Source organism: Lissotriton helveticus, chromosome 3_1, assembly GCF_964261635.1.
Source record: "Lissotriton helveticus chromosome 3_1, aLisHel1.1, whole genome shotgun sequence".
Lineage (NCBI taxonomy): Eukaryota > Metazoa > Chordata > Amphibia > Caudata > Salamandridae > Lissotriton > Lissotriton helveticus.
This window is the reverse complement of record NC_136061.1, coordinates 1,925,651,980-1,925,674,394: the sequence shown is the minus strand read 5'-3', so window position 1 is coordinate 1,925,674,394 and position 22,415 is coordinate 1,925,651,980.

Here is a 22,415-nt window from a genome sequence, read left to right as displayed (position 1 = left end):
CTCAAAATGGCCCCTTACACCCCAAGCACATGTTGCCTGTACCAGCCAGCACTCAGGATGGCCACCACCACCACCCACATGGCCAGTCCACATCAACAGTACACCCCCAAAAAACAGAAAAACAGCCAGAAATCACCACAATCCAATGCCATCCATGATGTTTACATTAAAGAGAGTGAGACCACACCACAGGCACACTCAGTCCATGCACCACCACCCCTGGGCAAAAGGCCACACCAGCAGCCCCCCAAAAACGACAAAAAACAATAAAATAAGCACAATCCCAGCCCATCCATGGCCTCAATTATGTTTAAATTCAAGAAGACACCCCACAGAAAGACTAGGCCCATGCAACACTCACCACCCCTGGGCAAAGGGCCACACCAGCAGGCCCAAACAAAGGACAAAAATCAGCACAATCCCAGCCCATCCATGGCCTCAATGGTGTTTAAATTCAACAAAACAGTTGTATCATGCACCCCTAACCAACCCTGGTCCTACTGGATACTGTGGCTACCCACAATATAATTTATTTAATGTTCTGAAAAAGTTCCAAAATTTTACTTGCAGCAACTGTAATGCCCCAAACAAACTTACTTGTGAAAGTTGATTTCTAATCCAAAAGTGATCCAAAGACAGTCAAAAAGGCCTCAAATCCAAATATCAAGCAGCACCCACAAAAAGTAATCCTTCCAGCTCCAGATCCAAATGAAAGTGACCAGGAGATGGACAAAGCACTGGGAGGAGCCTGCTGGACAGGAACAGGAAGTTGGAGACTGTGGGGCACTTCCTTCCTCCCCCCCCCCAAAATGGACTCCTTGCAAAAAAAAAGGCCATCCAAATGTCAACCTGAGGAGTGATTCTGATAAAAATCATAATTTTCTGAAGGTTTATCCTGTTTGCTGGTGATTTTCTTGTGCGAAATTGCAAAATCTCTATTTCGCAAGTGCGAGATTGTTCCTTTCCGCCGCAACTACGTGTTCGCAATTTCGAACTCTCGCGAGGTGTGCTGTGCAAGGTGGCAAGCCGCGATTACGTATTCGCGGGCGCCAAACTCCCGCGGGAACACGCAGCAAGATCTAAAATGGCGCGTCACTCGCAAAGAAAAACAACTCGGCAAACGCTAAATGACGGAAAGTGAACGCCGTGCACCACGCCGTGCGCCGCAACCAAGCAAAAAATCCGCCGCGAGCGGATTCACGGATTTTCGACAAATTTGCGAGCGTTCGCGGATTGCGAATTTGCCGAAAATCCAAAAAATCCGCGAGCGGAGCGGATTTTACGCCCATGCTTACTTATGATCAAATGTTAGCTCTAGAGGCTGAAATCTCTTGGGAAGAAATTGAAAAAGCATTACATTCTTTAGCATTAGGAAAAGCCACTGGACCTGATGGCATCCCATTGGAATTTTATAGGGTTTTTAGAAATGCTATAAGACAAGATATACTTATCACCTTCCTAGAAGCACAGAGAGGTTTTCCACCGGAGTCCTGGGCCCAGTCGCTGATAATGACATTCCTTAAAAAAGATAAAGATCCACTAAACCCGGCGTCATATAGACCGATATCTCTAATTAATACAGACAGTAAGTTATACTGAAAAATATTAGCAACACGATTGTCAAAAATAATTGTAACAATTGTATCCCGGTGGCAACACGGGTTTATCCCAAATAGGGATACATCAGATCATGTACGGAGGGTCGTAGCTATTATGGACTGGGCTGAGGGAACCGAGACATCAATAGGGATCACCCTATTGGATGCCGAAAAAGCATTCGATAGGGTGACATGGCCCTATCTATGGGATTTGTTAATAATAAAGGGCTTTGGTGAGGGAATCATAACTGCTTTCAAAACCTTATATAGAAATCCAATATCATCAGTTAAAATTGGGGCTATGAAATCAGAAGTATTTCCAATTCAACGTGGAACACGTCAAGGCTGCCCATCATCCCCACTCCTCTTTGCTATCTATATTGATATCTTTCTTAACCAACTAAACCAAGATGAATATATTGCTCCAGTGACAGTGGGGGGTATAAATTACAGAGCCCTTGCATACGCAGATGATTTAGTCATACTTACTACGGATATAGAGAGGACGTTTCCTAGAATTGAAGATCTGGCAAATAATTTCGGCTCCTTTTCAGGATACAAATTAAATTTATCTAAGACGCAAATAATCTATGTCGGTCAAGACCCTCCATCTATTGGCAATATAGTCCGTGAAGCAACATATCTGGGGATTAAATTAACTACTCCTATAATAAAAATTCCAGACCTGAATTTTGCCCCGATTTTGAGGAAAGCGAACTCAACATTGGAAAGAATAGACCATTTGCATCTATCCCTATACGGCAGAAATAATGTACTAAAAATGCTAATTTTTCCAAAATTTATATATTTATTTAGAACAATTCCTTTGGAATTCCCGTTGGAGTGTTTTAAACAACTTGAAAGAATGTCAGGAAGATTCTTATGGGGGTACAAGGGCATCAGAAGGGCATATAAAAAAATGATACTGCCAAGGGATAGAGGGGGATGGTCTGTTCCGCATTTGTTATTTTATTATCTTGCTACAATACTTCCGTGTATCGCACCATTAATTGTGGGCAAAAAAACTCCCATTTCAAATGCACACTCTCCTTCGATCTATGAAGTAGTTCTAGGCTTGGATTCTAATAATCAATTTCTAAGAATAATAGAACCAAGCTACTACAAAAAAACAAAATTTAAGATCATATCAGCAGCTTTTAAAGCATGGAGAATCATTAAAAAATTGGTGGGGATCTCCAAGGTTACTAGATATACTCCCCTAAATTCTCCACACTGCTTTCCCCCCATTTTTAGAGACGCAGTGATGAAAAGGTGGAATAACAGCGGTATATATTTTTTGAGTGATTTATATCTCACTAATGCAAATACTCTAATATCCTTTTCCGATTTACAACAGAAATTTAAAATTCCTTCGCAAGATTACTTTAAATATCTACAGGTATCTAGCTTTCTAAACTCATTAATGCTTAATAATTATCAAGACTTAAAATCGATCTTGTTGATAGATAGTCTGTATGTTAAAAGAAAAATAGGATACTATTACAAAATTTTTATGACTTTTCTATCTGATGATCTTTCTGGGATTCAACAAAAATGGGAAGAAAAGTTGAATGTAGATAATCTGATGCTGGAGGAATCAATTATAATGGCTAATAATATTCTGATTACAGGACGATCAAGAACTCAGCATTATATGGCAATGTTTAACCTCTATCACACACCGGAAAAAATTATGAAATGGGGGGGCACAGCAGGTATAATGTGCAACCGATGTATGCATATAGGAGCAGACTCAATACATATGTTTTTCTCATGCATCAAACTACATGGGCTGATTCAGCAATTACAACTCTATATTGAAAGAATTACAAGAAAACTGATAATTCTTACACCGGAATTGATTTTATTTGGACTTTCATCTGATACATTAATATTTGAACAACAACATTTGATTTTTATTATGTTAGCTGAATATCGAGCATGTATAACTCAGGAATGGATTAATTCAACTCCACCATCATTTTCGATGTGGAGAGCCCGCTTTTTAGCAAAGTTTAATTTTGAATCAGCTATATATGTAACCAAGGGAAGGAAGAAGAGACAACTAGGGATGAAAATTTGGGCTCCGGTACAACAATGGATTCAAGAGGAAATAATTTAAAATAACAAAAAAAAAATATTCATTTGTGTAAACTTCTAAATATGACAATGTTGTTGTGCTACGTTGATATATTTAACATGTAACTGTGTTAGTTTCTGTGTGTTTGCAACCTGAAAAAAAAATGAAAAAAAAAAGAAAATAAAGGACTGGCATCTCTAGAGGGTGGCTGGATGGGGCCCATGCCCAAGCTCTGTTTGCCGGTGTTGTTGTTGGGTGCTCCATATAAAGGTGCTGGTCTTCACCTAAAACTTGGGAACCACTCAGGGTTCTAATTAATTTTATGCATAATTTATTCTATACTCTAAGCCTCAAGGGTATTGCTTTGACTTATGCTGGGTGCTCCCTTGTGTCTGAACAATGCTATGTCTCTCTGACATGCTCTAATTTGAGTGAAACACGTGACAGGAACTTCTTTTATTTATTCCAGGTTGGCTTGATGGTATTTTACTAATCCATAGCGTAATACTGTGTCTGGAGTCTTAAAAGGATTTTGGAATTTTTCAGGTTGACATGGATGGCATTAGCTAATCATGTGCTTAAAGATTTTACTGTGAATCTGACAAAAGACTGCATCACTTTTCTAGTCCGGCATGCTCATCCAATTCCTTAAAAACTCTTCTAAAAAACAGACATTTGAGGTGAGCAGTTTTGGAGGATCAGTGATGTCGTAGAGTGCTCCAAAAACACTGACATTCACCAGTTATAGTAGTTAACTGAAGAAACGTTAGCTGATATCCCCACCACGCACAGTGTTGTCTTCAATGATGTAATTTCAGATGTCATCAGTGATGTTATTAATTTAGGTATACAATATTTCATGAGTGATTTGATATGTGAGGTCATAAACAGTGCATGGCGATGGTGCAAGTTATAGTTTCTCCAGTTAACTATAAAAGGTAAATTTCACTGTTTTTTGTTTGTTTAAAATGCTAGATTGTGACAGACATTTTCTGCTATAACATTACTGAAAGAAATTGGGTTACTGGTTGAGGGAATTGAAACCCCATTCGAGCAGGAACCACAATCCTTGTCATGGTGAGGCCAAGCAAACTCCAAATTATCCTGGGACTATCCCACTAGTAGCTTGGCACAGAGAAGTCAGGCTTAACTTAGAGGCAATATGTGAATTATTCTGCAACAATTCGAAAAGTGATTAAGTAAAAACACAACACAAGAAAAATCCCACACCAATTTAGGAAAATTGAGTGCAATTTAATATAGAAAACAAGACCAAAACAACAGAAATAGAGTCAGTAGAACTTGAGTTTTGACATTTTAAATATCTCAATGAATAAAACGCCCGCCAAAAAGCACGAAGCGCCAACTGTGGACCCGGCCAAAGTCACCAGCTCAGGTGGTCCACGATGGAGCACAGGCCAGCTACAGAGACTTAATTAGGATCACTGTACAAGAGCACCTTAAATCCTGGTTGTGGAGCATTTAGAGGTCCTGAGTAGATAATGCATTGTGCAGCTGGAGCGATGCTCCAATTCCAAGGAGCTGCAAAGCTGTGATGTCAGGTCCTGCATCATTGTTAAGTATCCCATCAATGAGGGCCTGCAAAGCGTAGTCCAACGTCAAGAATGCTTCGTGCAGTCAAAACAATGTGTCGGTTCCGAAGAGCTGAGAGGCTTCAATGCGAGAACCTGCATTGTCATCAAGGCTATTGTCGAAGAGAGTTTTGCAATGCGAGGTCCTGTGTCGGGGAGGCTAAATACAATAATGGTTTAGATGCAGGCTGTGAGGTTGATGCGGAGTCTTTGCGCAAAGAGAATCCTCGTAGCAGAGGCGATGTGTCGGTTCAGCTATGGGTTATGCCGCGAGGCAGGGAAGATGCGTTGGTTCTGCTGGATCCGCAGATGGTCTGGCATAACACCTTTAGGCCCACTTCCAAGAGTACAGGACCTGGGAGACACTAGTGGCACGGTAGGACTCACAGATGGCAGATCCAGGTGCTGGTGCTGGGTTCAAGGTGGTTGGAGACATCTGTCCCTGAGCCTCTAGTCAGGAGCTCAGCCAACCAGCCCTTGGAGCCACCCTGGGGTCCTGGGTTCAATAGATGTAGTTTTAGTACTTCTCACCGAGGCAAGAGGGCAGCAGGCAGCAGGTCAGCACATCAGGGCAGCAGTCTTTCAGAGCTGCAGTCCATTCAGCAGCACAGCAGTCCTTCTTCCTGGCGGAGTCCACAGGTCCAGACGTACACTGAAGAGTTGGTGTCTGGGGTCCAATATTTATACCTGAGCTTCCCTTTGAAGTGGGAGAAACTTCTAGAGTTTCCCTTTAAAGTGCAAAGGTTTCCTGCCTTCCCTGCCCTGGCTCCAGACTAACTACAGTGGGTCAGTAGCCCTTTGCGTGGAGGCAGGACACAGCCTATTCAAGTGTCAGAAGGGCTGTGCCCAGGTGCGTCCTCCCATCCTGCCAGTGATGGCCCATCAGGGCATACCTAAGCTTTCTACTGTGGGGCAATCTAGGGGTAATACACAAAGCCGAACTGTCAGCTACACCCAGTCATGTGACCAGAGACAGACTGTAGACACTAAAAGGCTAAAATAGCAAAATGCCAATTTTCTTAAAAGTACAAAAAGAGAAGGTACCTGGTTGTCTGTTTTACCGCTATTTATTTTTGGAGGAGAAAAGCAATGAGCAATAGGTTCATGTGCTTTTACTGTATGAATTACATTTCTTTCGTAATAAATTCAAACATGTTAGTTATAGACATTAACTTCATGCCAGAAATGCGATACATGTGACGTACAAAATTTGTAGTTTGGATACATAAGTAACGTGAATATACAACAAAAACAGTGCAAAAGTATTTACAAAAAAGCAATATTAAATATACAAAGTGCATGAAATTACACCAGCAGCACACAATTGTTAGAAATTCCCAAATATTACCACTCAATAGGCATGTTTTATGAAGGAACTTTAGGCTACATGAGAAAAATATCTCTACTCCGAGGGGTGTATTCTGAATCGTCCACCCTTACTTCGGAGAATAGGAGTTAACAGTTGCCCTATGTGGCAGACAAATGGAAATGGCCGACACGTTTCTAATCCCTGCGATGATTCACGGGATTGTCATCAGGGCGTTGGGGCACGGTGTAACCTAAAGTTCGTGATGTCACTTCAATGAAGGTGGAATAGCTTTCAACTCACTTTCAAGGACATGTCGAGTCAGTGGAGAACACAGGAAAATGTTTGCTTTTGAGAATCTTCAGCCGACCGCTGGCCGTCAATGATTAATGTTGTGCCACTAGATTAATTCTATTACATTGATAAGCGCATCATGTGGCCACCGCATATGGTGAATGACGGCTTTGGAAACCGGTTGTGGACGCCGTGGTTTTTAAACCAATGGAGTGTGGGAAGAGTCTTTGACGGACCTTTGCAATTATGAAGAAGAGAGCACAAGCACTTTAGCACTGGTTAGCAATGGTAAAGTGCACAGAGTCCTAAATCCAGCAAAACAAAGTCATCAAAACAGGAGGTTTGAAGGCAAAACGTTAGGGAAAAAAACACCCCACGGATGCCAGGTCTAACTGTCAATTTAAACTTTGTATTTTTTCAGTGAATTTCTAAGTTTTTTTTTTCTAAGTAAGGTATTATTATCATACCTTACTATAACATCTCATTAACCTTAGTTTTCGCAGTAAATTTCTATGTTGTTTTAACATAAACAAAGATTTAATTACCATATGTAACTATGCCAACCCCCGTCTCACATGGCCTTTGCTGTGAACCACTTGGGGTTGGCCATAGTGCCTGCGGGTGGCCAAACCCCCGCTGCCTTTGGTTTGCTTGCACCCAACCTGGCATGGGTGACCAGACCGCTGCTGCATACTGTTCTTTCATTTTTAATTATTTTCCCTGTCCCAGAGGGCTTTCATGAGAATTTCTATGGAGCCAGCGCATATGCCTGTGCTCCCCCAAGACTCTCTCAGGAGCACAGGGGCCGTGCTGGCTCCCGATAGACTCCGTGGGGTTCCTGGCAGCCTAAAACCAAACTTTTTAAAAAATCTGATCCCAGATAAGTCCCTCTTGGATCTACCAGGGCTAGGGGTTCAGGGTATCCCTATACTGACCCTTTATACCTTAATTATTTCCCTGAAATTGCAGCCATAACATTTTAGTTTGTGTGAGTGAGCAACCAACCAATCTTTGCAAGCGCTCTTGTGGGACTTGCAGGATTGAGATAGCCAACAGGAAAGAACCAGGTGAGACTCCTGTGTACACAACCGCCCACATATATACACATTTTGAAACTTAATTTCTCGAAAACGACTGAACATATTTTCACCGAACCACAAAAGACACTCTTTCTTGAGACCCAGAGACCTAAAAACCATAACTTTGCTCTTAGAGATATATATATTTTTTTATGTTCATCAGCATGATTTCCCAGCTCAGAAAGATGCCTCTGCAAGCCCACTTCCTTTCCAGATGCAGAAAAAAAGCCCATGCAGAAACCTCTTGTTTGATAAGCGATATCGGGAGTTCATCAGGGCCCATTGCCCTGGAATACCTTGCACCCTTAATAAAACTCTATATCTCCTGACAAGATGGAGGGCCTTGTACACTCAGTGAGGAGGCTCATCATTCAACTCCAACAGAAACCTGTAACTGGAATTGGTTGCATGTAGCTTCAAGATATATTGGGTCCACAGGGCCGGCTCTAGGGCGGTGCGATCGGTGCCACCGCACTCGGCGCTGACTTGTGGTGAGGGGTGCCATGTTCATCGTTTTCAAAGCACCTACTGCTGCATACATTGTCCCAGCAATTTTTAGGCATCCATAAAAATGACAACTCCAGTGATTAATGTTCTTCCTGAAGAGAGACCCGACCTTTGTCTAGTGAAGGTTTTGACACATTCTAGTGCAGAGGGTTATTGTGCCTGTTGCAAAGAACGCATCCCATTCAGATCACAAAATGCATATAATATAAATAGGTCAGCGGGTTGCCGCTTTTGTCAGAGATCCTTTTGTTACTTGCAATTTATAAGTTAAATCCTAATATAGAGCTGCATGCAAACTGCAAGGAAAATATTAGAGCTATATGTATTCTGCCCAGTCTTTCGTTGTTCTAATCTTGCAAAAAGGGTTCATTTGGGTAGAAATCAATTCTCATTATTAAAGAAAACCCCTAACAATGGTGTTACATTTTAAATTCTGAATTTGTGCTTTTCCAGTCCAAGGACTCTTAAACTATGCTGCCTACCAGTATGGATGAAATGTGACTCCTACTCTTTGAAGGCCTCTGTCTGATGTAACATTTCCTATATACTTAAACTGGTATGAGTGGTGCTATGAAACTAAATTAATCTAAGAGACAGAGGTATTGAAGACTTGAGTGGCACTGTCAAATGGTGGTAGTGAGGGAATCCGTGGCAGAGGTGGTAAATGGGGGCACCAACAAACATTGCCGCACAGGGCGCCACTAGTGCTAAAGCCAGCTTGTGGGTCCATGCTGCACCAGATATTAAAATGGCCTCGGCCTGAATTTTAGAATCAAAGTATTCAGCTATTAAAGACCAATATTTATGCGAGTCACCAGAAAAAACAACTTCTCTCAGCTTAATCCATTTCTGGTCCTCCTCCCTCTTATGTTCAAACACCTTACGTCTTGTTCTCACCTGCTTCAACCGGTAGATTTCCCTTAGCCTCAATAGCGATGACTGCTTAAATTGTTCCCTTATCAGGGAATATAAATCACAATTGACCTTTTTTAACTCCTGGGGAGGAACCACCCAGGGTTTAACACTGGTAGTTATTTTCTTACTCTCACATGACCGAAACCGGTAGAGTTGCTTTTTAAACCAAGCACTAGAGTTCTCTCTTGAAGGGCCTAGACTTGCTGTTTTGACATGTACGGCCAAAGTCAGCATATTATTATTATTTGACCAAAAAGTATGCCCATTTGTTTTATTAAAATCAATAGTATAATTTCTGGAGTTCCAGGACTTGGGCGCCTTAAGCTCTAAATCAATAGCCACTGAGAGAATACCGTCATTGCTCAAATCTGTCCTCATTACCTCAAACTGTGAATAAGCACAAAACATTTGGTAGGATATCACCATATAGTCAATTACTGATTGCCCTTCAGAGGAGTGGAAAGCGAAAGAGGCTGGAGAATCATCTGAGAACCTGCCATTTAAAGCAACAAGGTCATTGGTTATCAGGCAATCCAAATAAAATAGGCTCTGCCTATCTGATCTAATATTTTCAGGTAAAATTGCCTCTGGGAAAAACTACACCTCATCCAAAAGTCAAAGAGGAACAATTCAAGATTTTAGCATTAAAATCTCCCACCATAATTATCAATGTGCATTCTTTTGAGACATTAATGTTATGAACAAAAGAGAACATGGACTCAACTAAACAGTCAGACGACCTACCAGGGGGAATATAAATATTTACCAGAAGATAGAATCTATACGATCCTCCTATTGCATTGCCCAGGGCTAACTTTACACAGATGCAAAGATTTGAAGGATGGACAAACACCATAGGATTCCAATTTACACTACTACTAAGTAAAATAGCTATACAGCTGCTCACATGACCTTTTACTGTAGGTTTTTCTGCACAAGAAAATATTTTTACAATTTTCGTAGTTAAAATCAGAACATATCCAGGTTTCGGGTAGGCAACGTATCATTGTATGAAAACGCATTAAAAAGCTTAGCTTGGAATTAGACGGTCCCAGGACCGCCATATTCCAGGAAAGCATTTTATCCAGGGGGCCACCTCTGCAATGTTGGAAGCTTTATCTTTTTTATAAGCATTCAAAGCACCTGCTACCCAACTTCAGGGAGCTAGCTCATTTCCCTTTCCGAATTCCCTGACCATCTGATCCTTATGTCCCACAATATTTATCACTCTCCTCCCTGTGTCTGTGATATCCTTCGGATTTTCAACCCCCTGTCGTGTAGTTCCTACAAATACAAGTTTGCACAATATGGGGAACTATAATACTTCAAGCTTGAACAAACCTACAGCGAATACATAGGATATAGCTACTCAGTTGTGGCGGATTTTCCCTTCCCACTCCAGACCTCTCTGGTTAAATGTGAGTAGGGGTCTCCGGAAAGCATGACTGAACTACTCAAATTTGACCGTTAAATAAGAACTATACCAACGTTGTGTGCCATCTTGTGTAGTTTCTACAAATACATAGGATCTGCACGTTTAGACAACATAAATTAAGGGATTGGTGTTAAGATTCCAGACACCACCGCAAGATATGTTAGCCTTTAGACCAGCTAGCTCACAGTGGCTCTATAAGCCCCCGTAACCTTACAAAGGAGCGAATAGTTTCTGGCAACAATCAAAGATGACAACCCTTGGTCCTTCAGGGATCATGGAAACAGTGCAGTGCTTTTTGCTCAGTCACTCATGCTCACTTGGTCTCAGAGCGAAACACAGAATTAACGTTTATTGAACCAGCATCATACTAGTATAAATCATGTTTGCTGCAGCAAGCATTAGACAGAAACGGATGTATAAGATTACAAGCACGAACATAGTAAATAAAAGGTAGAATTATACCATGGTGCTAAGACAGTGAATATATGCAGGCATATAGATACATGGCAGTAATCGAGCATAATCCTACTATGCGGACCCTATCTAAGTGTACCTAAATGTACCTAGCATGTATGTTGGTGTAAAGCCTAAAAATCCACCAGGAAAGAGCCAACCCCATTGCCTGATGGGAGAGAACGAAGGACCCCATTCTGGGTCTCGTGTTGGACACCCCGCAAAGCTTCTGCTATGGTTACCCAATGAAGATGTGATCCTTTAATACCCTATAGGTATCCTCAGGGGTTCTACATAGATATGTAATGGTTTGCAATTATGTACAGTGGGCCTGTCGTCCAAAGATGACGATAGCAGTGACTTTTGTACATTTATTATACAGAACATGTTACTCCTGCTGTGTATGTCCTGGCCAGGAGATTAGGATATGATACTAGGAATTCTCATGCATAATAAATGAGGCCAGTTTCAAGGCAACTGATCGACATTTATTGAGCACATAACTGGGTAAAAGGTCAGTGCTAGAACCGTTAGGCAGAGCAAGGTAGGACAAATGTAAGTAAAAGGTCGTGTAGCTACCAAGGCCTAGATTGGGGTACATTTGGGTTCATAACACCCATTCCTCATCTGAAGGTTAACTAATGCTAAAATATGACTGGTAAAAGCCTAAAAACATTTAAAGGGGCATATTCTAAAGAACGTCTGATAACCATCGTAAAAGTAACTTAAAGCAACTTCCAACATCGCAGTATATTGCGGGAAAATTACGGCGTGTTAATGAAGCATTCTCAATACGGCGGCATCATGCGATATTCTCCAGCTAATGCGTCAACTGACTGTGTTAAAATCAACGCCGCGCCTCAAAAATGCAAAACACGAATGCCAAAATAACTGCAATGAGGCCAGTCGCGATCCAAAAATCAGTAAAACCCAGCTACAGGCCTGCAATTCACATGCGTCAGACGGGAAAAATCACCATACAAGTAGAAAAAAACCTGACAAACAAATGCCAAACAACAGCAAAGCATAAAGGGAGTTGCCGGAGCAACTACGGAGGAGAACCAGAACCCCACAAGCCCCCTGAAGGACCTGCCTGGGACCTCAGGGTCAGGGAAGGACAAGGAGAAGAAGAGTAGGAAGAAGTGCTTCAGTCCGCAGAAAAACAGGATCCTGATAACGGAGGTGGTCGAACACCATCAACAACTGTTCATCACCTCAACTGTGTCATTGGCAAGCAAAAATGTACTATGGCAGTCCATCGTGGACAAGGTGAATGTAGTGGGAGTGCTGAAGAGGACAATGGAAGAGGTCAAGAGGCGCTGGAATGATGTGAAGCGCAAAACCAAGCTGAAACTCGCCAACAATCGGATAGCAGCAATGCAGACTGGAGGTGGGAGTCCTGCGCAACAGGAGGAGCTGGATGAAATGGAGGAAATGTAGTCCACAGTCATCAGTGGGGAGACATTGGCTGGAGTCGGGGGAACGGACACTGCTCAACATGACCGGACACAACAGCAGCAGGGTGAGTAACCACCAGACACTGGGGGACGGCAGGCACAATGGCACAAATGCACAATTGAGCTCAGCACATCTGTGGATAAACCATGACCCAGCCTCCAACTCCCACCAAGGGCCAATGTACCCAAGTATGCAACATCTCAGCACTGTAGAAGCACAGAAGTCAAAGGCACATCACAGGAAAGGGATAAGGGGCAGCAAAATCAGAGCAACAGGGGCCACACTTTCAAAATGCAGCACACACACATGACATGCAGAGCACATCAACACTGACAACAATGTGGCACAAACCGCAACACGTCCACAACAGAACACAGGACACAACTGGTGCGGACTGGGTGTAGACTCTGGCCAATCACAAGTGGCATTGCAGGGAAATGTGAGTTAATAATGTACAAGTTCAAACACATCTGTATGTAAACATGTACAATGCAACAACACACACGTGAACACATTGTTAAACTACATCTCCCCTTCACATTGCAGAGGGACAATCAACACCTCCCGCAGAGCAGCCTGACCCTCTCTTCTCTGATGATGAAGAGGACCACCACAGCTTTGATTCCGACACTCTCCAACAGCTCGTGGAGAGCCTCTGCACCCCACCACCAGGAACAGGGCAGCCCAGCTGCTACGAGCAGACCCCACCCCCTGCACAGAACACACAGCAGGCAGCACCCACCACCATGGCTGCCTCCCAGGACCCCCACGAAGAACACATGCCCTTCCAGCGCTGTGTGTTGGGATGCCAGGAGCAGCTGGCTGAACAGGTGCATGTGGGCTTCAACCGGATGGCTGACAAACTAGATGCCATACGTAGGTGTCTAAGTCCCATCAGGTACCACTCACAGTCCCTAACATACACCCACAGTCCACTCCATGCTCTCCAATGGACTATGGCTGACAACGCTGGAGCCCTGACTCAGAGACTAGAATAACTGTCCAGTCAGAGTGGCACTAGTGATGTCACATGGGAATTGGAAAACATGCAGCGGTTAATGGAGACCATGGAGCGGGCCAATGCGGAAAGAGCGGCTGCCACAGCTGCACACCAGCGAGTGGTAGCTGGGTTTCTTAATGTCCTTAAAACAATCCTCATGGCATTGCTGCCACAAGGCCTGGTGCTGAGGCATGCTGCATCCACATCTCTGACCCCTGAAGTGTCAGTGCCACACAGTGCGGCAGACATTCCACCTCCGGCCCCTGAGGTATCACTGCCACACAGTGCAGGTGACAGAACACCACCACCAACACAGGAGGCACGTGAAACAGCAGAGGACACTGATGCTGATGAATCTGCCCTCATGGTAAGAAGGACTTAGTAGTATTCATCTCCAAAATATGGCCGGTTTCAGCTTGGTTCTGTCCTCTGCATCATCACCTTCCACTGTCCCCCGATGCACTCTGCGACACTCACCTTGGACCCCGCAATGGACTGCCATATTCTGTTTGATCGCCAATGACACAGCAAACAGACTGCGGACTGAACTCTTGCTCTTCCTTAGGACTTGTCATTCCCAGAAGGACTCTGGTTGGCCCTCCCTTGTAAAGTGGAGTTTGCAGGGCCCCGTACTGCTTCAGATGCAACACTCCACTGAATGTGCATTTAACATTCACAATCACATAGATGTGTCTTATGTATGGTCTTTCAGTGTGGTAGTATGGATGTATGTAGGGTCAGTGAATTCCTCTTACGTCCATGTGGCTCATGTCGTTGGACTTGGGTCACAGGGTGACACATTGTCGCATGTTTTCCTGGTGGCGCAGACGCAACAACAGCGACACACGCATTTGTCGCTTCCTTGTTTAGCCCCATAAAGAACAACGCCCAGAGCCCCGGGGTCATTGTTCATACCCTTACGCTGGACTGGCATACACTAGGCTAGCCCTCTACACTTACGCACACAGGGGGGACGACAACGCTACATGTGCCAGGACTTCCCTGTAATGATCTGCTGTTCACAGGTCTAGTTGTCAGCATGCCACAGCCACTCCCTCAATGGTGGTTTACACCCACACCACACCCACCCAGCACACGCGTCACAGGACATGGGACCCGTGCCAATAAAAAGGGTTGGGTGCACATGCTTGACAACATTTCCAACCTCTCTTGGGGTGTATCCATGTGGTGTGCATGTAGGCATGGGGGACCAGAGGCCTGCGACATCAAATTCCGCCGGCCCGGAGGTGACATGATGGCGTCCGCAGCACTATACCCAATCATAGAGTGTCCATGACTTGCGGGGCACAAACTTGGTGGCACCGGATACACTGTGGCCAGCACAGGCACACCGCCACAGGACGGTGACTTTCGGTGCACTGAGGTAGGGGCACCATAAGTGCTGAGTGGGTGTGCAGCCTGCGATGATGCCCCATCCCGGTGGTCCAGACGGCTCTGGTTTTGTGTGCCCTGCTGTACCACAGTGTAGGCCTGAGCCAGCGGGCCTACCGCCATGTGGCCTCCCGGATCACAGAGTTAGTGGCACCTCAAGGGTTGAGCGGGTGTGCAGCCTGCAATGACGTCCTGTGCACTGGTATGTCCTCTGGCATGGCAAAATCAAGACCCAGCATCAAATGTGAGACCTGGTGGCCTGTGGAGGGTGCCATGTCCTCGAGCCCGGGCTTGTGGCTTTCAGTGGCACATGGTGGGTCCTTTTTCTACACGCCGATGGCGGAAGGTGAGCAGTGAGGCCTGGGTACGCAGCGTCGGCACTCTCTCTCTCTCTCCCCCTCTCTGCCCGTCTATCTCTCTCTCCCCCTCTCTGTCCGTCTATCTCTCTCTCTCTCTCTTTCTCTCTCTCTCCTTCGCGCTCTCTCTGTCCCTTGATGTGCGCAGCACACACCTTCTCATCATGATTTTTGTCTAGCAGGCTGTGATTGTCCTGAGGGGAGCCGGCATGTGTCTCAATTTCTGTTCTGTGTTTATTTGAATACATTTTCATTTGTTTCTTCAAAGGTGAATGTGTGATGCTCATTTTTGTGAAGACATATGCATGTCACCAGATGTGATTGTGCGACATCAGGCAGATTAATTGGTACATGTTTCCGTGTTGTAGATGTGATCGTGTCTTTGGCTGAGGGCGAGGGGGGCTGTGGAGGAGGGGTCCTGGGGGTGGTGTGTGTTGTGGCCCTCTTCGGTGCCCGGGCTGCATGTGAGTGGCTCCATGGTATCTGTTGCCCTTCAGGTGTGGCTCTGGGCTCGGCTCCCTTTTGTGTGCAGGCTAGTGTCCGACTTTACACCAGGTCAGAGCAGGTGTTAGTTTCCTGCTACAAACGCGCCTTGTCGCAGGTTTCGTGGTTGTATCGCTGATCTGGCTGGTCATTGAGAATGTTGCAGAGTAGTGTTGTCGAGGGTTTTGGCATGGAAACGCCTACTCAGCATCTTATTAGCGATAGTTGCGGGGGTCATCTGTGGCGATGTTTTTTGCGGCTGCTATCACAGGTAAAATGGTGCTATGGGCTGTTAGTACCAGCTTGTGAATGGGGTGATACATTTATTGAGACGTTGGCTGTGATAAAGTGCAGTTAACTCGGCGATAACTCCTTGTGAATAGGCCCCTCTGTCCACTAAAAAGTCATATATGATCAGACTAACAGAGCACGTTGAAAGCCATAGTGTTCAGTGAGAGCAGATTTTTTTTTTTAAACAAACAATGTTTTTGCATTCCATTTTGGCTTGTTTTAGAAAAAAGGACGAATTGTTCCCATCACACAGAGACAAATGTTTATGTGTCCTGTGTGGGAGACGCAACATCACTGTCACTCGCATTCATAGACGACGGTCAAAGTAATACCTCCTGTAGCTGGTCAATAGAGCAAAGGTGATTCTCTTCAGTTCCCACAGTAGCCGCTGAGGGAACACTCAACCTGTGTGCTTGTTGTAGAGCCAGTGCCCGTTCCGACAGGAGCTGAAGCATCCAGTGGATACTCTAAGAATGCTGTCATCAGCATGGAAATACGCTGAGGACACTGTAACACAGTGACCTTTAGGGTTCCAGTAGTACATCTATGTCCGATGATGCAACCGATGGAAGAGTAAGACATGTGTCCAAAATGCATTTGGATCAGCAGAATAGGCATCGGAGACAGGCAAGATGCAGTCAAGCCAGACTGGTCTGAATGATAGGAACCAATGAACGCTTAGCTCCCAAAGCAGAGGTGTGCGCTAGATGGAGTACCATGCGTTCACGGCAATGTCGCACTAGCAGTGCCTTTTCCATCTCTCGAATACCTGTGATGTCCATTGCAAAGCAGGAAAATTAAAACAAGGACCTCCCCTTCAAGTAGTAGGACCAGAGGAAGCCCTCCAAAAATGCTTCCCAATAAGGAGTCTATAAATGCTGGAATACCTTTGAATATTGTCTGAAAGGTGCTCAATAGTCCAGTACCTATGCTCTTAAATAGATGCATAATCTCCCTCCTATCAGACATGTTAAAGACACGATGAACCATTTCCCCGAAATGGAGCGGGAAGTTCATTCAGACTACTGCTTGTATCTCAGCTGAAGACCTTGCAACCAGGAGATCAAAAGATTCTCCGCGCGGAGGTTAAGGCCACATCCTTCTGAAAAAGCATGGATTTCGGTCTGCTCAGAGAATCAAACAGTATAAAGGAAATATCCAATGAAGGCCTTTGTGTTGCCTCACTAACTGTGTGGGTGGAAACAATACTTGCATATAACAAGTGACCCTGGAACTTACTGTGACTAGATATGCGATACCTGGTACCATCCCACAACAGCCCTTATCATTCAGCATCAAAAAGCTCCCATTCGAGAGCAACTCAAACACTGGATTATTCACGGCAGCCGGGGAAACCTTCAAGTGACAGGATAAGTTAGCAACTGAAGCATTACAAGCTCTGTGAAGCGATACATACTTACAAACTAGAGACCCAATTAAAAAAAATTCACAGTTTGAACCACTGAGAAAAACTTCAGTTTCCCCATTCCTGCATCTAAATCTGTACAGTAATTCCCAATACTCATGTATGTATCCGTCTCCCAAAGCTTCATATCTGCCTACCTGGTGATACTGGAGACAGTATTGAAATTGGAATGTTGTGACTGGTAGTGTAATATGGCCATGGATTTACCAGTCTGTGGAAGGTGACTCACCCACAGTAAAAGGTAATTGGTCTAATTTTTCAATGTGCAACATGGTATATTTTGCATCTCTTCGTGCCATTACTATCTGTCTTTCTGTTAGATTGTATGCAGAAAACAGAGTTGTACTGTTAATGTAACTCGGGGCCCACATGGCCAGAACGCAGTGATTGCAGCATCTAACCTAATCATGGAATGGATCGCAATTCGATTGTCCATGTTAAAGAATTGACAAATCCTGTTCCATTATATCTATAGTGAGGTTCCGTGAATTCTGAACCAGTTTCATAAAGGTCATGGTTTTGTTACGGATTTGATATTAGCGAACCGTAACTAGTTAGTGCGGCAAGTATGAGTGTTTTCATCATGTTAGACCGATGGATTCACTACGTATTTAGGGATTTCGTTCTGAACCCTTGGGTTCCATTTTGTGTATGGCAGCCATTTTGTGGTTGCCCTCACATAGGCCGATGACTGTGGCTGAACTAGTCTTTTTAAGGACATGTACACCTTAGCTCGAGTTTGTGCTGACTCCTGATTGACCTGAGTGAACTGACCCTGTTGCCTGAAGCTGACCTTGTTAAACCAGTTCCTGCCCTTTAGCTGATCAAGATTAAGGATCAGAGCACAGGACGTCATAAAGTTTTACTGCACACAAATATGCCTTATCCTCCTCTCACCTGTTTCTGCTCCTTTCTTTATGGTCTATTTATGATTGGGTTGTGGCCTTTTTTATTATGGGTTCGTTTGACCTGTCTAAAGAAGAATGTTGGGTTTGACCGATGATTGATCATGGGCTGGGCAACTGAAAAGTGGGTTTTACTGTCATGCGATACCTCTGGTGTGGATACATGTGATTGGACAGTTTGTAAATGTTAGGTATTTGTCTGGAATGTGTTTTTTGGCATAAAAAGGGATGACTTGCTTTGTAAAATTGAGCAGTCTCCTGAGAACTCATACCGTGATGATTTCTAGGACTTCTGTTACTGGCTGCAGCCAATAAATTTGATCTTTGACGCCACCAAGAAGTATCCCGTGTCTCTGTATTCTAAGACAGGTGAACCCGAAGACTTTGGGCGTGCCCCTGGCGCCGCTGGGTCTTAAATAATCCGGTTCTTCAATAGCAGAAGACACAATGTTGCCCAATTGAATACATTCTAGATGTTAGTGTGGTCATACCATTGTTGACCACTGCCAACGCCTTTTCTAGGTTAACCCTGTCAATCTCACTCAATGTCTCAGAAGCCTCATGCTTGGAGATTTTCCATACCTCATTGTAAATAGCATACAAGAAGCGTTTTTGATGTGGCTTCTTGGGACCGAACAAAAATCCCCAAGAACCATGTCATCTGAGAGTAAGGACAAGTGTTGTTTCACCTGGGACAGTGCTGAAATGCTTAGCCACTCTAGACAAAACTTCCTAACACGGTAAGATGTCACCACCCCGTGTGTTCTCTTTGTACGTAGCCCTGGCCACGCTTATGGACACTAAACCTTTCAGTGGTACCCCTGAATCTGGAATGACACATATTTGTGCCGATTGGCCAAACCAACCATCCCTTCCAAATGGGGTCTGATGAATTGTGAGAACCATTGTGTAGTATAGCATCCAGCACATCCTTACTTTGCTGTGTGTAATTTTGCCAGCCCTTAAAGTGTGCAAGCAAGGCAATCCGAGGTGTGTTCAAGTCCTTGATCTTGGCTAACCCAAGACAGGAAGTCTGTTGCACTGTGTCATTCAGGAAGATAATCTGATGCGGTATGATGCATGCCCTAAAAAAGGCCTCAGTACCCTGAAATTGCCAATCTTTTGTCCCCCAAACAGATTGTGTGTCTATAGTGTCCCTCCAAAAGTTGAAACCTGTTAAGACAGTTGGGAAATAAAAGAAGCAGAGTAAATCAGCTTAGTGTTGGGCAGCATGTTTTTCTTTGCAGGTATAGGTGCAAGCCTATAATAATAAGAAGTCGGGTTTGAAGTGTTAAACCAAGAAAAATAAGCAAACCTCTGTGCAAATGTTGTTGAACTACCTTTCGGTGGTGTTGGGCAATGTTCCCATTGATGGTATTTGAAAACATTAAGTGAGATACTTGCTTTATGCAAGAAATGGTGACCATAGTGTTGGTAACAAAACATGGTGTCAAAATTAGATGTATCATCATACAATTCATCATTTGAAAATGCAGCAGCTTGATCTAAATCAGACAGCATAGTATTTACAGTTTCAAAGTCCCAATCATCAGAGAAAGTACTAGAGGTGATGATATCACTTAGAGAAATTTTAAATGAATGTATTTCTAAAAGTTCAGTAGGACCATATACATCATCGGAAACTCTGTCCCAAACTATTCCTTCAGGAACCGGAACTGCTGTAATGTTCACTAAGGACTGTTCTCTCTGTTCACGGTGTCAGGATGCGTGCGGTTTCAGGACAAAGTTCACATGTTGTACTGCAGAGCGTTCTGGGAGATAATGTCCATTCAGGAGCAGGAATGCTAAAGGGGAAGACATAATATTATCAGCCTTCTCCGATCTCCCAGAGTGACTTTAACATACATATGTGCAGGAGTGGCATTAACGCTAGCTCCTGCATTATACTGCAATCATGTAGGGTGGGATGCTGAGAAACCTCACCATGAAATCCCATTAAAAACTACCCCAACTCCACAGAGACAGTGTGCAATAAAACATGACACAAAGAAACAAGTCAGAGAGATACTAGAGCAACTTGAATACCAAGGTGTGATTGAGAATTTCACCTCTCCCATGAATAATCCTTTGTTTCCCATAATGAAACCCAACAATTAATACTATCTAGTTTTAGACTACAGGCATTTGAACACATGCACAAAATCATTTGCAGTACAAAATGCACACAGTGCTGCAATAATGAATAACATTGTGTGGAAAAACCACAAAACAACATTAAATATCGCAAATGGATTCTTTTGCCAAAATATAGTGCCTGAAAGCAGATATTTGACAGCCATTTCAGTGCTTGGCTCTCAACGCCAATTATGTAGACTGCCCCAAGAGGATAAGAATATCCCAGGATTGTTCTCATCAAGGGTATCAGAGTTACTTCAAAATTGTGATGAGGAGGCATTGTCCTACGTAGATGATATTTATCTGACGGAAGATGAGTTATTTGATCACTTACACTGGGTGAACAAAATAATTTTGGAGTTCGCCACTGGGGGCTCCAAATGTAACTTTAAAAAATCAAATATTGCCCGTGTTAACGCGGGATTTCTAGTCTATAGTTATAGATCTAGATTCCAACTCAGGTCGACTGAACCGTTGGTACCTGTCATTGAGTAAAAGGCAATCCACTACTAGGTTAATCAGTTAAAGACTTACTCCACTCTAAAGAACCACTGAAGCTTAAAAGTTTTTAAAAGTTTATTACAAAGCCAAACTTAACTGGAGATACAAACATCTCAAAATAAGATTCAAAAGATATACGGGTATCAATACAAACATGAATTTTCTGAATGCTCTCAGTCGGCAAAAGAATATCACCAAAACCAATTCTAGAATTAGTAAAGTTACGAGGATGAACACAAGCTGTAGCTTATGAGTCATTTACAGAAAAGAAAGAAATCAGGTTAGACTGTCCCTACTCTAGACTAAGTGACTTCCCTACTTAGCAAGATCTTAACCTAAAAAGGTGTCAGCAGTGGTGATTTCCAAAGAAGATCACACACTTCCCTTAGTCTTTGTTTCAAAATCGAGGTCTCGCAGTTCCCTATCTGCCTACCCATCCGCTCTCTAAGGTTCCTCAGATCATCTGCCTTGCCTCCACCCCGGGGTGCTGTCCCTAATACAAAATCACATTTACATTAGAAACGCCCCTCGAGACGCCCCTCACGTGGTGTCTGTTCTGGCGGCAACTTCCATGCTGGTACTCCTTCTAGGCCCATCGTTAGCGTTGACCTTGCTTCCCAGGCTTCTCTCCGGCAAGACGGTACCCCCAGGAAATTCCTGAAGACTCCTCCAGGCCTGTGCCAGGCTCTCTTGAACAAAAGTCTATTCATCACTTTCCTGATAAAACCCCCTCGCACCTGCAAGCAGACACTTTCTCTATAGGCCCCAAATTCCGGCCTCCACCATATCTTTAAGTCGTAAACCATGTAACAGGATTCATAGTTAGTGTCTAGCACGACTTTTCTCTAACGAGCACATATAGATCAAAAGAAATGACTTTATCTATTCAGGCCTGACAGGACTCCATGAGACGGGCCTATGCACTCTGTAAAACATTTAATTTCTTTGTTAAACAGTATTCTAAATCACTACACACAGTGATTATATGAAAAACACTTCTATAAAATATATTTCAGTTCCATGATCAATAATACTTGAACCACAATAACATTAAAATCCAGATTATGTGGAAATGCATCAGCTTCATGCACTCTTTATGAACTGCCATGTGGCCTACACATTTCTTCGTTTAGCAGAATTACATTTCCCTTTCCACAGCCACATAACGTAGGATTCCAACATCATCTTATTATTTCTACACAATTCTA